The sequence below is a fragment of the Puma concolor genome, chromosome A2, assembly GCF_028749965.1.
Source record: "Puma concolor isolate L17-30 chromosome A2, mPumCon1.1.hap2, whole genome shotgun sequence".
Classification (NCBI taxonomy): Eukaryota; Metazoa; Chordata; class Mammalia; order Carnivora; family Felidae; genus Puma; species Puma concolor.
Window position 1 is genome coordinate 134,403,314 of NC_141668.1, and position 16,242 is coordinate 134,419,555.

Consider the following 16,242-nt stretch of genomic DNA (forward strand, 5'->3'; position numbering starts at 1 on the left):
CACAGGCACCCCGTGTGGCCAGCTGCATGCACAGCTGCCAAAGCATGCCGTGCACATCTGCACTGCACCCAGGTGTGCACCCCCCACCACCCTCATCTGTTTCACCTAGCCACATGCCCCCAGCCACTGATGCACTCCGTGCAGAGCCTCAAGCCCCTGGCTGCCCTGGTCCATGGCCCCCAGCCACCAAAGGACATCAGGAAACCTGGCATAGGACTAGTAGCCCTGTGCAATTTTGCTAACACTCCTGCCCTGCTCCCAAGTTACCCAGCGGGCATATCACCCCACAGCTGGCCTGCCTGGGTCCCACTAATACCACTGAGAGCAAGCACAGCCCACAACAGGCACACAATCAGTGCAGACACCTACAATGAAAGGAAAAGTAACCCAGACACTACAGCAGGGAGTGAGTGATATCCCTAAGATATTCTCCTGAAGGTCCAGGTCCTGTAAATAGAGACGTGCACTGCTGAGGATTCCAGGACCTTTCATAAATTCATTAGTTTCAAGAGCATAAGGCACAGCTGACTTTCTTAACACAGAGAAACAGAGCCAGAGAGACAGACAAAATAGGGACAAAGAGCTGTTTATCCACAATGAAAGACCTAGTCAAAGCCACAGCCAGAGATCTAAGCCAAAGTGATAGAAGTAACATACCTGATACAGAATTTAAAGCAATGATCACAAGGATACTCACTGGAGTTGCAAAATGAGTAGAAGAGTGAGACCCCTGACATTCAGATAAGGAATAACACAGTAGACAGTGAGGATACAATATATGAGAAACATGCTCGCTGGAAGGAACAGAGGGACGGAAGAAGCAGAGGAACAAACTAGTGACCTCGAAGACTGAGTAATGGAAATTAATCACACTGAACCAAACAGAGAGAACAGAATTCTGCAACATGAGATGAGACTAAGGGAACTCAGTGATTACAGAAAACATAATAATATTAATATTATAGGAGTCCCAGAAGAAAGAGAAAAGGGGGCAGAAAATTAATTGGAGGAATTAATAGCTGAAAACTTCCCTAACTGGGGGAGGGAAACAAACATCCAGATCCAAGAGACTAGAGAACTCCCATTAAAATCAACAAAAGCAGTCCAACACCCAGACATATAGTAAGCAAACTTGCAAATTACAGTGATAATAAAGAAAAACTCTTAAAACCATCAAGACAAAAGAAGTCCTTACAAGACCCATAAGGCTAGCAACAGATTTCTGAACAGAAACCTGGCAAGCCAGAAGGGAGTGACAGGACATTTTCAAAGTGCTGATTGGAAAAATCAGCAGCCAAGAATACTCTATCCAGCAAGGCTATCATTCAGAATGGAAGGAGACACAGTTTCCCAAACAAAAACTAAAGGAGTTTGTACCACTATACCAGTCCTTCAAGAAATATTAAGAGGGACTCTGAGTGCAAAGGAGAGACCAAAAGTGACAGTATAGAGGTACAAGACACAAATCACGTAAAAAATGAATATTTCTGTAAAAAATCAGTTAAGGAACTCAGAAAAAATGGATTTGAAATATAGTAACATTTACCAAAAACCTAGGGAAGAGAAAAAAAATGGGTCCAAAGGTAAAAGACCATCAACTTAATACAATCTGTTAAATGCAGAAGAGGTTACATAAAAACCTAACAGTAACCATATATCAAGAAACAGTCGTAAATATGCAAAGAATAAAGAGAAAGAAATGAAAATGTATCACTAAAGAAAATCAGCAAAACATGAAAGAAAGACAAGAAAGGATCAGAGAAACTCATGAGAAACCACAACAAAACAGGTCACAAAATGGCAATCCATATATACATATCAATCATTACTTTGAAGGTAAATGGAATGAATGCTCCAATCTAGAGATGTACGGTGTAAGAATGGATGAAAAAACAAAACAGGTTTATATGCCTACCAGTGACCCATTTTACACCTCAAGAATGATAGTGAGAAGATAGAGAAACAGCACATAAATGAATGTCAAAAGAAAGCTGAAGTAGCAATACTTGCATCAGAAAAAATACACTCAAAACAAAGTACATAATAAGAGACAGAGGAGGACACTATATAAGAGTAAAGGGTACAATCCAAAAAGAAGATATAACAACTGTAAATATATCCCACAATTAATTGGGATTTGTTCCCAAGCTGCAAGGGTGGTTCAATATTCGCAAATCAATCAATGTGATACAATATCTCAACAGGAGAAAGGATAAGAACCATATGATTGGGGCACCTGGGTGGCTCAGTCATTTAACAGTCCGACACCAGCCTCAGGTCTGGACCTCATGATTCGTGAGTTCAAGCCACGAGTTGGACTCTGCGCTGAAAGCTCAGATCCAAGAGCCTGCTTCAAATTCTGTGTCTCCCTCTCTCTGCCCCTCCCCTGCTCACACTCTCTCCAAATTAATAAATGTTAAAGAAAAGAACCATACGGCCATTTCAATCCATGCAGAAGAAAGCATTTGACAAAGTACAACATCCATTCATGATTATAACCCCCTCAAGTAGGTTTACAGGGAACATACATTGATGTGATTAAGGTTATCCATGAAAACCCAGTAGCTAACATCATCCTTAATGGGGAAAATCTGAGAGCTTTTCCTCTAAGGTCAGGAACAAGACAAGGATGTTTATTCCCACCACTTTTAATAAACAGAATACTGGAAGTCCAAGCAACAGCAACCAGACAAAAAAAACAGAATAAAACCAAACCAAATAAAATAAAATAAAAATTAAATAAAATCCAAATCTTGAAGAAGTAAAACTTTCACACTTTGTAGATTACATGACACTATATATAGAAACCCTAAAAAGTCCACCCAATAACTGCTAGAACTGATAAATGAATTCAGCAATGTCACAGGAGACAAAATCATTGTAAAGAAATCTGTTGCATTTCTGGAACATAATGAAACAGTAGGAAGAGAAATTAAGAAAACAGTCCCATTTACAGTTGCACACCAAATAAGATATCTATGAATAAATCTAACCAAAGTGGTGAGCAATCTATACTCTGAAAACTATAAAACACTGATGGAAGAAATTCAAGATGACACAAAGAAATGGAAGGGTCCAATGGACCCATTCCATGCTCATGGGTCAAAAATACAAATATTGTGAAAATGTCTATACTTTCCAAAGCAATTGACACAATTAATGCAATCTCCATCAAAACACCAATAGCATTTTTCTCCGAACCACAACAGTCCTAAAATTTGTATGGAACCACAAAAGACCCCAAACTTCAGAGTAAACATTCTTTATGTGAAGTGATAATTATGGATGGTATTATGCCTCTGGATCTTCTGCTCCAAAACACGTTAACTCTGGCCTAAGCATCTGAACAAACGTTAGACATATCCCAACCAAGGATCATTCTACAAAATACATTCTACAAAAGTACCCTCAAAACTTTGCAGATTATGAAAAATATGGAAAACCTAAAAATTGCCATGGCCAAGTGGAGCCAAAGGAGACAGGATGACAAAATGTAATGTACCAGCTGGGATGAGTCTGGAACAGACGAGGTTAAAACCGAAGAAATCTGAGTAAAAATATAAGCTTTAGTTAATAATACCATATCTCTTTGGGATATTGATTGTGATAATGTACCAACTCATATGACATCAATAGAAAACAGTCTGAAGTATGTGGACACTCAGTACTATCTTCCTAATTTTTTTGGTAATTAGAAACCCATTATGAATGAAAAGATTATTAGTAATCATGGTTTTATTTTTTCAACACATAATATTATACAACTAGTTCTAGTATTAGTTACTAGTGATTGATTGACATTTACCTATTCTTATTGTTCTTACTATGTTTAATTTAAATAATAGCATTCATGTTACAGAAAACTGAATGCACAATGATACACAATTCATAGAAACATCTCCTTTACCTATTTTAAGAACATATATATATGTGTGTGTATATATGTGTGTGTGTGTGTGTGTGTGTGTGTGTATATATATATATATATATACACATACATACACACACCACTGTATTATGTGGTATGTAAATTAACTGTTTTTCTTATCTTGAATGAGCATGTCATTGAATGGCTTTCCATAAAGGTGGTTATCCTAGATAATGAATGATACTCAGATTTTACAGGATGTACTTCACATCATGCCTGAACATTTTCAAAAAAAAAAAGTAAAAATGGCCAGATGATTCATTGTGACTGGCTCACTTATTCTAAAGAATCCTTGTTTTAATATTTTCATGCATATTTTTAGCAGGAATAAAACAATCAAATATTTCCAAATCAAAGAGATATTCAAAGACTGGAAGAACGATAGTGAGTTCAAGGGGTTTCAGAAGGAAAAGATGTGACCATGACGTGGCAGTCACAGGCAGGCAGCTTTCTCTGAGCCACCTAAACAGGTTTGCATGAGTAGATGTCCATCACAGCATGTGACTTGCCAAAGGGGAAGACCCAGAAGTACAGGAGGGAAAGACAACGCTTTAGGAAGAGGTGACTTGGAAAGGGTGCTTCTGTGCCTAAGTGATGGCTCAGCAGCCTGGCTGGGCATCCCTGGGTCAAAGATTTCAACAGGCCAGCAGTAACGTAGACTCACAAAGTTCTTAGTAACTTAGATCAAAGTAACTTAGACCCACAATGATCTTAGAGTCACAGAGTTGATCTTCATCTGTGATTAGGAGATGGTCATAGTTCCACAGGATATGAAATTGGGCCAGCAGTAGATGGCTAAAATATTATTTAAGAGCATATTTTTAATAAAAAATGGATGTGTAAAAATTTGGGTTCGGAATGTTAAAAAAAATCACAGGCCCATCATGGAGTTACTTACATTAAGGCCCCATGTCACCAAACCTAGTTTCATTCCTGCAGGAATGTAACCTTTAACCAGTCAACAAAGAATTTCCTAGTCAGTGCTGGAAATTTAACTGATAGATCCCTGCCATTCCCCTCAGGGAGGCCATCTTGCCTAAATAAGGTATTCTGTGCCACAATTTTTTTTTCAGTTTATTTATTCTGAGAGAGACAGAAAGAGCGCACATGCAAGGGAAGGGCAGGGAGAGAGGGAGAAAGAGAATCCCACGACCACGAGGTCATGAACTGAGCCAGGATCAAGAGTCAGACACTTCACCAAGCCATCCAGGCACCCCAAGAATGTGAAGTTTCAAAGGTTAGCAGGCTTGGCTGGGACACAGCTCTGGGGGCACTGGCTTACTCCTGGAGAGAAGGCAGCAAACTACTTGCAGGCATATGGCATGGAAACAGTGGTCTGTACAACGCCTGGCACACACAGTGGGGAGATTATACACTCATCTTGGAGAGCATCCCTGTGAGGCAGTGTTCACAAAGAGGGGACAAGGGAACTGGGACAGAGGAGCTGGGTGACGCCATTTCCCTCCTCTGCCCCGCAGCATAAACACAGAGCCACCTGCTGGAAACAAGGCAATTCCCACACTGACTGCCTAACCTGCTTAGATCAAAGACCACACCCTGTGCTCTGGCAAGACTGGCCTTCCAGGTCAAGCTTGCCTCCATCCCAATGGAGCTGGCCCCTTCCCCAGAAGACCAGCAGAAGCCCCTGACCACAGCACCTCTCTTGACCAGACAGTTGTGCAGGGCTTCACTTCTAGTGGCAGTCGTTCCAAGTCTCATTTAACAAGCAGATCAGAGCAGACCTAGATAAAACTCCCCACGTTCCGGCCAAGGACCATACATTGCCCATACGACTGGCCTGAAGGATAGTGCAGCCAGAACACAAAACAGTGCACGCAACACACACCACAGACACTCCCTGATGTGCCCGGCCCTGGACACTAGATGACATAATAAAGGCCACAAATAAGGGGTGGTTAAACAACATGCTACTAAACGAATGGGCCAACCAGGAAATCAATGAGAAAATACACTGAAACAAATGAAAATGAAAATGAAGATGCACTGGTAAAAACCTTCGGAATGAGGCAAAAGCAGTCTAAGATGGAAGTATATATAGCAATACAAGCCTACCTTACAGAGCAAGAAAAATCTCAAACAATCGAAACATACAACCAAAGGAATGAGAAAAAGAACAATGCAAGCTTAAAGACAGCAGAAAGAAGGAAATAATAAAGATTAAGGCAGACATACGTGATAATAGAAACTAGAAAAACACTAGACCAAATCAGTGAAACCAGGGGCTGGTTCTTTAAAAACAGTAATCACCTTGAAAACCTCCTAGGCAGACTTTTCACAAAGAAGAGAGAAAGGACTCAAGTAAATAAAATCACAAATAAGACAGGAGAAATAACAGTCCACAACACAGAAATACAGTTAGAAGATAATATTAGGGAAAACGATAGGCAACAAATTGGACACTGAGAAACATGGATAAATTCCTCGAAACACATAAACTACCAAAACTGAAACAGGAAGATACATAAAATCTGAAACCAGAAAGAAACTGAATCAGTAATAAAAAAATATCTCCCCCAACACAAGAAGAGTTCAGGGCCAGCCGGCTTCACTGATGAATTCTACCAAACATTTAAAGGAGAGGTGATATCTATTCTTCTCGAATTCTTACAAAAAATAAAAAAGAAGGAAAACTTACCAATTCATGTCATCAGGCCATCATTACCCTGACACCAAAACCAGATAAAGACTCCCCTAAAGCAGAAAACTGCAGGGGACCCTGGGTGACTTGGTTGGTTGACTGTCCAACTCTTAACTTCAGATTAGGTCATTATCTTGCAGTTCCTGGGTTCGAGTCCCACATTGGACCCTGTGCTGACAGTGTGGAGCATGCTCAGGATTCTCTCTCTCTCCCACCCCTCTGCCCTCCCTCACCTTTATATACTCTAAGTAAATGAATAAACATTTAAAAATGTATTTAAAATTTTTTTAAATAAAACTGCAGACCAATAGCCTGATGAGTATGTATGCAGAAATTCTCATGAAAATACATTCAAACTAAACTCAGCAATACATTAATAGAATCATTGACCATAATCAACTGGGATAGACTCCTGGGCTGCAAGGGTGGTTCCACATTCACAGATCAATCAACATGATGCACCACAGTAATAGAAGAAAGGAGAAGAACAATATGATGCTTTCCACAGATGCGGGAAAAACATTTGACAAAATGTCACATCCATTCATGATAAAAACCCTCAGCAAAATAGATTGAGACTCAACCTACCTGCACATACTAAAGGCCATCTGTGAAAAACCCACAGCTAATCTCATCCTCAATGGGGAAAACTGAAAGCTTTTCCTCGAAGGTCAGGAACAACGCAGGGATGACCCCTCACACCACTGCTACTCCACATAGTATTGGAAATCCTAGACACAGCAATCAGGCAACAAAAAGAAATAAGAGGCACCAAATCAGCAAGGAAGAAGTGGAACGCTCGCTATTTGTAACTGACATGATGCTCTCTATAAAAAACATGAAAGACCCCCATAAAAATTGCTAGAAGTGATACATGAGTTTCACAAGTCACAATATACAGAAATCAATGTACAGAAATCTATTGCGTTTCTATAGATGAATCACGGATTAACAGAAAGAGAAAGTAAGGAATCAATCCCATTGACAGGTGCACCAAGTACCACAACATACCAGGAATAAACCCAACCAAAGAGGTGAAAGACCTATACTGTAAAGGCTATGAAGCACTGATGAAAGAAATGGAAGAGGACACAAAGAAATGAGAATACATTTCATGTTCATGGATGAGAAGAACAAATACTGTTAAAATGTCTACACTCCTCAAAACAATCTACACATGTAATGCAATCCCTATCACCCTAACAAAACATTTGTCACAGAACTAGAACAAGTAATCCCCAAATTTGTATGGAACGACAAAAGACCCCAGACAGCCAAAACAAACTTGAAGAAGAAAAGCAAAGCTGGAGACCTCACAATTCCAGACTTGAGGTTATATTACAAACCTGTAGTGATGAGAACACTGTACTGGCAAAAAAAAAAAAAAAAAAAAAAAAAAAAAAGATGGAAGGAAGGAAGGAAGGAAGGAAGGAAGGAAGGAAGAAAAAGAAAAACACACAGACACATAAATCAATAGAATGGAAACCCAGAGATGAACTCACATCTATATGGTCAATTAATCCTCAACAAAGCAGGAAAGAATATCCAATGAAAAAAAGAGATTCTTGGGGCACAGGGGTGGCTCAGTCACGGAAGCATCTAATTGTGGATTCAGCTCAGGTCATGATCTCAGCGTTTATCAGTTTGAAACCCGTGTCAGGCTCTGCACTGACAGTGTAGACATTCTCTCTACAGCGTGGGGTTCTCTCTCTCCATTTCTCTCTGCCCCTCTTCTGCATGCTCTCTGTCTCTCTCTCAAAAATAAATAATTTAAAAAAACTCTCAACATATGTTTTTAGAAAAACTAGACAGCAACTTGCAAAACAAAATAAAACAGCAACAGACCACTTTCTTACATCATACACAAAAATAAATCCAACAGGGATAAAGACCTATGTGTGAAACCCGAAACCATAAAAATCCCAGAGGATAACACAGGCAGTATCTTCTTTGACAATGGCTGTACACACGTCTTTGTTGATATATCTCCTGAGGTAAGGGAACCACAAGCAAAAAGAATGGGACTTCATAAAAATAAAAAGCTTCTGTCACCAAGGAAATAATCAACAAAACTAAAACACAACCTACAGCATGATCATATTTGCTAACGACATCTGATGAAGGGTTAGTGTCCAAAATATATAAAGTTATACACACCCAAAAAGTGAGAAATCCAACTGAAAATGGGCAGAGGACACGAATAGGTATTTTCCCAAAGAAGACATACAGATAGCTAAGAGACACATGAAAAGATGCTCAACAATACTGATATTCAGGGAAATACAATTCAAAAGTACAATGAGATAACTCATCACATCTGTCAGAATGACTAAAATCAATGAATGACGAAACCACACGTGTTGCCAAGGATGTGGGGAAAGAGGAAACCTCTTGCACTGTTGGTAGGAATGCAAACTGGTGCAGCCACTCTGGAAAACATCATGGAGATTCCTCAAAAAATTGAAAACAGAACTACCTTACAATCCAGCAATTTCACTATGTGATATTTACACAGAGAATACAAAAATAATACTTCAAAGGGACACAGCAGCATTTGCTACAACAGCCAAATTACGGAAACTGCCCAAGTTTCCATCAACTGACAAATAAATTGAGATGTAGTATATGGAATGGAATATTATTTAGCTGTAAAACATGAAATCTTGTCATTTGCCATGAGGTGGATGGAGCGAGAGAATGTTATGCTGGGTGAAATAAGCCTGTCAGACAAAGACAAATACCATAGGATTTCACTAACACATGGAAATGAAACAAAACAAAGGGGGCGGGGGTTGGGGGGATTGGGGGAAGGAGACTGTGACAAACAGACTCTTAACTAGGCAACAAACCGAGGGTTTCCACAGTGGGATGGGGGAGGGGGGGGGAATGGATGAAACAGGTGATGCGGATTAAGACGTGCACCTGGGATGAGCACCCAGTGACGTCTGGAAGTGTTGCTCTATATTTACACCTGAAACTAATATTACACTCTACTTTACCACCTGGAATTTAAACTAAACTATAACATAAGGTTAATGACACCTACCTACCAGATTTTCTGTAGTTTTCAATCATTTCACTAGGTTGAAAAATAACCATGAAAATCTGTAAAAGCATGTAAGATGTGGGGGACAGTTTGTGCCCTTACCTCGGTCTTTGGTTCCAGCAGGACTCGGAAAGTGGGTCCCAGCTCATTCTTCTAGAAGGTCCTGAGACGAATATTTCATGTATTCACATCCTAACTGAAAGCAGCTCCCGGTCTTCTGAATTTCTGTCAGGATTTCTCCCTGGAAACCAGCCTGAATCTGGAGCAAACCATCCACGGCATCCATGATGTGATGTCATGAGACCCCTCGATCCACGGGTCCTTTAATAAAATACGTCTTGTTCAAATACTGTCCGGGAAAGTGAGGAATGAAACACGGGAACAGCCCACAAAATGCAAGGGCCTGTGCTGCTGACCGACTGGCCAGTGCCCAGGGAAGCCACCCAGGGCCCTCTCCTCCACACTCAGTGCAACAAGGCAGCTTCTCTCTGGTGACTCAGGAGACACCAAGTTGCTGCAAGGCTCCCAAGGTCTCCCCTGGGGAGGGCGGCAGAACCTGCTGGAAACGCAGCTCTGGTCTCTGTCCTCAGGCAAGGGCAGAGGCCCTGAGTGCTCTGGGAGCCACAGAAGCCCTTCCTGCTCTGAGGTGCCCTGGGTCAGAAAAGCCGATGAGGCGCCCTCTGCCGGCAATCACCGTGCATAGAGAGGAGCCCGCCCCCAGGGTTTGTGGTGCTCGCACGCCCTCTGCTGGCTACCATGGGAATTCCTGCAATGTTGAAGGCCATGGCCCTCAGCTGAGGGACTGAAGGTGTTCTGGGCAAGTAAGCCTGTTCTCCACATTGGGAGGGGTCTTAGTGACAGGGCCTGGGACACTAAGAAATCTTTTCCTTACCCTTTCTTGTGAGTGAAGAATGAAACCACATTTATTTATGTAATGACATCATTTGTAACGCTTGCAGCAAGGGTCACAGAAAAGCAGCCCACCTATTTACACATGCTGAACAAGAGGTAATTGTGTTTACCACCAAAATACTTAGGTTAGATAAAGAATTGACACGTTTGAGAGAGAGATACCAGCTTCCAGCTCTGGAATGAATAAGTCCTAGGGCTACAAGGTATAGCCAATGGAATAGAGTCAATCCTGTAATAATAATGTTGCATGATTTCACGTGATAGCTACACTTGTGGTTAAGTACAACATAATTTATAGACATATGGAATGACTACACTTTATGCCTAAAACTAATACAACAAATGTGTGAACAATATTTCAATAAATAATCGACATCCTTTACACTATTTTTAATTTCTCCTTCTTTGCCATTAAAAAATCATTCCTGGGGCGCCTGGGTGGCTTAGTCAGTTAAGCGTCCGACCTCGACTCAGTTCATGATCTTGCAGTCCATGAGTTTGAGCCCCATGTCAGCCTCTGCCTGACAGCTCAGAGCCTGGAGCCTGCCTCAGATTTGGCATCTCCCTCTCTCTCCGCCCTCCCCAGCTGGGACTCTCTCAAAAAAAGAATAAAATAAACATTAAATTTTTTTAAAAAATCATGCCTAATTTAGACTCTGAAATTCCATTTATCCCACATTCTCTAACATCACCATCTGGATGTTGAGAGCTTCTCTGAAAAGTCACTAATAATATCTTTGATGGACACACGTGACAAGGCCGCATGCAACTTACAGGGAGCTACACATCTGTTATGACTTTACCGTAAGCACCTTGGCTACTATTTTCAAATTATGAAATGAGCTGGGTCCCAGCTCCTTTTTCTAGAAGGTCCTGAGAGTCAACATTTGGCGTCTTCACTTCCCAACTGAATGCGGCTCCTGTTCCTCCGAATTTGTGTCAGGATTTCTCCCCCAAAACAAGCCTGACCTGGAACAAACCAAGCCCAGCCTCTCTGACGTGGCCTCACGGGACCCCATGAATCCACGGATCCTCCAGGGAAATACCGGCAGGGGAAATGAGGAACAAACCACGAACAGCCCAGAAAAAGCAAGGGACTGTGCCGCCAACCGACCACCCGCGCTTCCGGGGAAACCGCCCAGGCCCTGCCTCCCCCGCCTCGGGACTCAACCCCACCACCTAGGAGACGCCAAGGGGCTGCGAAGCCTCCAGGGTCTCCCCCAGGCCCGGGGGCGGAACCTGCTGGAAACGCAGCTCTGGCTCTTTGCCCACACTCAGAGGCACTGGGTCCTCAGAAGCAAGGAAGCCTTCCCAGCCCGGAGGCGCCCTGGATCAGAAAAGCCTAGTGGGCGCCTTCTCAGGCCAGCACTGCCCACGCAGAGGCCCGGCCCCTCCCTGGGCGTGGTGCGTGCGCGCCCTCTGCCGGCTGCCGTGGGAATTCCTGCAATGCTCAAGGCCATGGCTGCTCAGCTGGAAGTACTGAGAGTGCAGCTGGTCCAGTGAAGCCTGTTCTCCTGATCCAGAAGGGTCTTAGCGAAGGGCTTGCTTGGGACACAAAGAAACCTTTTCCTTCTCCTTTTTACTGAGTGAAGAATGAAACCGAATTTATTGACGTAGTGATATCATGTGTAATGCTTTAAGCAGCATTCGCAGAAATACAGACTGCAAATTGACACCTGCTGACCTACAGGTCATGGTGTTTAGCACCAAAATACTTGGGTAAATAAAAAAGTTGACACCTCTGAGAAAGAGATACAGGCTTCCAGCTATGGAATGAATAAGCCATTGGGATCCAAGGTACAGCCCATAGAATAGCGTCAATCCTGTAAGAAAGCGTTGCATGCTTTCCCAATATAGCTACCCTTGTATAGGTACCTGGAGAGCGTAATGTATACACACGGAATCACCATGATATATGCCTGAAACTAATACAACATGGGGAGTCTCCTATATTTCAATTAAAAATGACAATATTTTTAATTTCTCCTTCACCATTAAAAATTATTACTAATTGAGAACATATGAAATTCCATTTATACCACATTCTCTATTGTCACCATCTTGATGTTGAGAGCTTATTTTTCAAGTTGTCAATAATGTCTTTGAGGACACAAATGGGACAAGGTCAGAATGTGCCTCTAGAGGAAGCTACACATCTGGTATAAATTTCCTGCCTGTATATGGGTAATTTCAATGAAAAGTGCTTTATGGACGAAAATGGATGAAATCATTTCCATCAGACTCATAGGTAGATAATTGTGGCTTCAAATCATAATTCCCATCTCTTCATATCAGAGGAAGGCTGGGTGAAGATATAGGTTTCTCTTTTGATGTAAGAGAAGGCTGTGGTGTTTTAAACTGCTCACCTACCATCCAGAATCCAGAGATTAGCAGGCCTTGGCCTTCTGCTCTGCGCAGCCCTGTCCAGGAAATGGCACCACATCCCCTGTGTCCCCCTCTCCCCTGTCATGTTTTAGCTCAGGCCCTGATCACAGTGGATGAGAATCCTGTTTAGAGAAGCTGCTCATGCTGACCTTTACTGGAGCATGGCTGTTCCCAGCCACCGCAGGGAAGCATGTGGACAGCCAGATTTTGAGCCCTTGGTGGCCCAGCCATGACCCCAACATGGATGGAAGCCTGGTTGCCTCCATAACCTGGGAGGAAGGCGGGCCCAGCAGGAGTCAGGCGCTCTGGGGCAGAATGCATGGGCTTTGAGGACCCGGAAAGAGTCAGATGCTTACACCCAACTCCTCCTTGGTGGTGCGGAAGGAATGGGTATCATGTCATTGACATCTGCCCTGCCCGGCCCTCAAAAAGGAAACGGTGGGGGGTGGGGCGACTTGGTGGCTCAATCACTCAAGTGTCCAACTTTGGCTCAGGTCATGATCTCAGGATTTGTGAGTTTGAGCCCCACGTCAGGCTCTGTGCTGACAGCTCAGAGCCTGGAGCCTGCTTTGGATTCTGTGTCTCCCTCTCTCTCTGCCCCTCTCTCAATTGTGCTCTGTCTCTCCCTCACTCAAAAATAAACATTGCATCAAAATAAAAGATAAAAACAGAAAACACTGAGAGGAATATGGGTCATTATAAGACTCACACCCACAACAGCTCCCACCTGGATTGGTGCTACCAGGTAGCACCAATGACGTAGCTGGTACGTGAGAAAATCCACATCATGTGGATTAATGCAGGGTGTCTGCACTGTTCTACCCAAGACACTGCTGACCCCTCATCCATGTCTTGCAATCACGAATCAGCCATGTCCTGGGGGCTGATAGCTGCCCTGCTGATCACCACACACCACGGTGAGTAGGAAGTGCCACGTGCTTGCGAGGATCTATTGACGAGTGACCACAACTGTCACCAGATCTGGAGGAAGCTTGTGGCCACCACCCCAGAAGGAACCAGCGGGACATGTGCAGTCAATACAATTCAAACAGTCACTTATCTTCTGCCCCGTATTACTGTAGATTCTACCTGTTTGTGACCGTGTATACAGGGGTCACACTGTGTACATCAACACAGAATGACCGTAGGTCCTCCTGGAAGCAGATAATGACAGAGATACAGAACTGTGATGGGTTTATTAGGGGAAATGAGGAAAAACAAAATAGAGGGGACAGGAATGGTCAGGGAAAGAATTCAGTCAAATACGCATATCAGACAACTTTTCTAAATATATCACATCACCACAGCCAGTGGTCACAGTTCAGGGTCCTCTTCAAATTTCACATTCTCCTGTAAGGCAAAGAGATTTTGGGTTATTGCAATGGGATCTTGTGTTCTCCTCTATGTATTTTCTCTTCAACAATATATCTGTGGCCTTGGATGAACACTTAATTGTGTGGCTGCATCTGTGTGTCTACCTCTAAGGGATTAGGACTGTCTTCAAATCTTAGATATAGATCCCTGAATGTACACACTATCACAGTTATCTTTTTCTTTTTCGTAAAGTAGGACCTGAATTTTAAAAGAAAAAACACAGGGGTCTTTGCCGTATTTTTTGAAACACGGATTGCCAACCTCTCAGCCTCAGGCATTACACTCTTAGTTTCATGAAATTGAATGAACATCTGTTGAGGACCTTCTGTGTGCAGATACATTCATTTCCACCCTGAGAAGGGTGAGTGTCCACTCCTCCCATACATTTTACAAATTCCTTAAGTGCTTCTCACCTCTTCATCGTACTGACCTCAGAAACCAACATTGTCCCTGTTTCTCAGATTACAAACCTGAGGCTCTGAGATGACCGCCGAGAGCTGGTGTTAGAGCTGACACAGCAGGAACACAGCCAAAACCTCAGGAGATTGCGAGGGAACTTTCGGAGACGCAAACCTGCAGGCAGGGTGGTGACAGCAGACGCAGGGGTGTGGTGACCAGAGTTCAGCAGGGGCGGCTCCTCCTCACCCCTGAGTTCCCCACCAAGAGTCTGACTCAGGCTGAAGGCCAAGGAAGCGGCACAGCTGATCTACAACCTGCCTTCACATTTAGTCTCACTGAGACACACTAACTTAGGCAGACAAGCGTTTCCTAAGACTAAGTTTAATTTCCCAAGTCTCCCAGAACATTCTTCATACACGTCCAGACCCTTCAGAAAACCAAGGGAAACAACAAAATTTATTTAGATTATGAACTAGGTGCACTGTGGTGACGTTGACATTTCAGAGATGATGACTGCATTCTACATTGTGGTTGAACCCGTGCAGCAGTCCTTTGCAGACTTCACACTGTCCTCATGCTCCCTTCCCAGTGTGTGGGCCCTGCCAGAAATGGCCTCCAAGTCCATCCTACTGACCCCAACGCCCTCCCCTCTGCACCTCCTCAAACTCTGCTTACTGTGCTCAACTTCCCTTCTATTCCTGCGTGATTCAAGTTTCCCCCAGTTTCGCACTGGATCCTTCACTGGTATTTCCACTCTGGTGACCACAAGGTCTGTGTCATATAATGCATGTGCCCCCTTTCAGACGGGACACCTGAGGCACCTACACTTAGGGGTGCATCTCATCCTTCACGGAGCTCAAAGCATTGTGTCTTTCAGACAGGCACCAGTACTCCTGATACATCTGCCTTTGTGTAAAACTCCTCTTTCTTGTAGACAAGAGAAACCTACAGCTGACCTCATTACAGGGAAATGACACAGCCCATTGTACACTATGTCCTGAGAAACTTGAGATATGTGACACTGTCCCCAGGCAGGTTTGCAGTTGAATTGCCAAGCCCTCACAAGCATCCCTACATCATTCCCACCAAGTCTTTCACCAAGAAGACGAATACGCTTTATCGGTCACTCATCCAGTTCAGGTCATCTTACCAAATTTAGTACGTGGAGGAGCTGGTGGAGGAGGTGGCCCATGGCCCGTGACTGGTGGTGAAGGGTGGTCCGTGGGGGACAGCCTGCAAGGCGATCCTGGGGAAGGACCAGGCCCTCTTGCATTCATAATGGCCTGCAGAACAGAAAAGAAAGCTATGTTCGTAGGACAGAGCAAAGCACCAACACCAGCAAAAAGTGGCAACAACCCAAAGAAGCAGTGCTCATCTCCTGCCAGCTTCCCCACCACCAGGTTCCAAGAGGGCAGCATCAGCGCCAAAATCTCTACCCATACTTTGGGTTCCACTTATAGCTTTGGGGGTGGGGAACGGATGCTATGGGGACAAACCAGTGTTCCCACATGTGTGCAAATGTAGAACAGCAAGCTCGTG

At 43.3% G+C, this 16,242-nt stretch overlaps 1 long non-coding RNA gene across 1 annotated transcript; it reads right to left on the bottom strand.

Annotated features, from left to right (window-relative positions):
• Positions 1-14,107: 14,107 nt before the first annotated feature.
• LOC147583538 (uncharacterized) lies at positions 14,108-16,242 on the bottom strand. The gene is made up of 2 exons (XR_015248296.1): positions 15,854-16,242; positions 14,108-14,877 (listed from the first exon to the last, which is right to left on the bottom strand). It is a non-coding gene; the product is annotated as an uncharacterized LOC147583538 (long non-coding RNA).